At 65.0% G+C, this 1,363-nt stretch overlaps 1 protein-coding gene across 2 annotated transcripts in view; it reads left to right on the top strand.

Moving 5' to 3' along the window:
- Positions 1–1,363, top strand: part of RASGRF1 (Ras protein-specific guanine nucleotide-releasing factor 1) — a 100,215-nt gene that overhangs the window by 90,796 nt on the left and 8,056 nt on the right. The gene's annotated exons all lie outside the window — the stretch shown is intronic.

Genomic DNA, 1,363 nt, shown 5'->3' with positions numbered 1-1,363 from the left:
CCCCCCAAGCAGGCGGCATGTCCACGAACCCTCCCTGCTCAGCAGCCAGGCTTGGCACAGCCCTGGGGCGTCTCTGCTGCCCAGGCCCCGGTGACGGCAAGGCTGCGGAGCACGCCCCTCACTTCCCAGTGAGGCTGGGCCTCTCGCTGCCTGGCACACAAAGATGCCAGGCTCAGGGCCAGGGCGTGGAAGAGGCACTCTTGTCAGCAGGCCCCAGGAAAGAACAGAGGCTGGGAGCTTGGGAGCTGGGGGCTGCAGCACAGCCGGCCACACGTGGCAGACGCCGCCATGAACTCCTGGAGCCAGGGCTCGCGCCAGGCTCTGCGGAAGCCCCAGGTCACCCGCACTGATCTGGCCCGTCGAGGTTCAGACGGGCTGTTGGCAGGGTCTGGGCCCCATGCCAGCTGCCTGTCTTCCCCCTGCCCGTGCTGTGGGCATGACGACATCTCTCCCGAAGGCCCTCCAGGCCAGGCCCCAGGTTCCCTCCCCCCGGGGGCTTCCTGGCCCCCACACTTCCTGCATTTCTTGGCCTCATGGCCCTGGGAGGGAACCACCTAGGCCGTCCTGACATCTTCGTGCTCCTCGAGAAAGCAAACGAAGCTTAGTTAGGGTCGGGCCCTCTGGCCCGGCCTGTGCTGCAGGATGGTGTTCAGGACCGGGGCCGGCTGGCCTGGTCCAAACGGCAAAGGTGCCTCTGGCAGCACCTGGCCCTCCCCGGCCCTCCAGCCCTGCAGCTGGGCCATCGCTGTGTGTCTGCGCAGTTCATCTCTGTGCGAGAATCCCACGGACGCTCGTGACCCACCAAAGTGGCCACGTTTCTCAGACGACCTGTGACGTAGCCTCAGCGGCTAGTTTTTGTCACTCCCTTAAACGTGCTTGGCAAAGCAGAAATGTGTCATCTCCGAGTCTGGTTCAACCCTTGGCAAGAGCCAAACGGTCAGGTTTTCTTGGGATTCTTCATTTCTCCCTTCGTCTTTCAACCCCTCTCCCCATCCTCTTTGCAAAACAAACAAAAAACCCAGAACGACACAGAACTGCCTCCGGAGAGGATCTGGTGACGACCGCCCTCCGCAGGACGGCAGGGACGACCGACGTGGTCTAGCGTGTGGCCTCTCCCAGGGACTCGTCACCCGCAGCTGTGTGGCCACGGGGGCCTCTCGGTCACGCCTCTGTGTCTCCCACAGTTCCGGGGCCTCCGAACTAGTCCTGCCCCCAGGGCCCACCCGGGCCTGTCTCCCGTTCCCCGGATGGGGAAGCTGAGGCCGGGTGAGGGACAGGACAGGAGTGGCGATTTGCCTGTGGCCTGCGGGGGCGGGTGACAGACCCCGGGGAGGCCCCGGGTCTCCTGACTCAGCCCCCACGT

The sequence above is a fragment of the Propithecus coquereli genome, unplaced genomic scaffold (genome assembly GCF_000956105.1).
Source record: "Propithecus coquereli isolate 6110/MARCELLA unplaced genomic scaffold, Pcoq_1.0 Scaffold634, whole genome shotgun sequence".
Lineage (NCBI taxonomy): Eukaryota > Metazoa > Chordata > Mammalia > Primates > Indriidae > Propithecus > Propithecus coquereli.
Note: the sequence above shows the minus strand (reverse complement) of the source record. Positions and strands in the feature narration are given on the sequence as shown.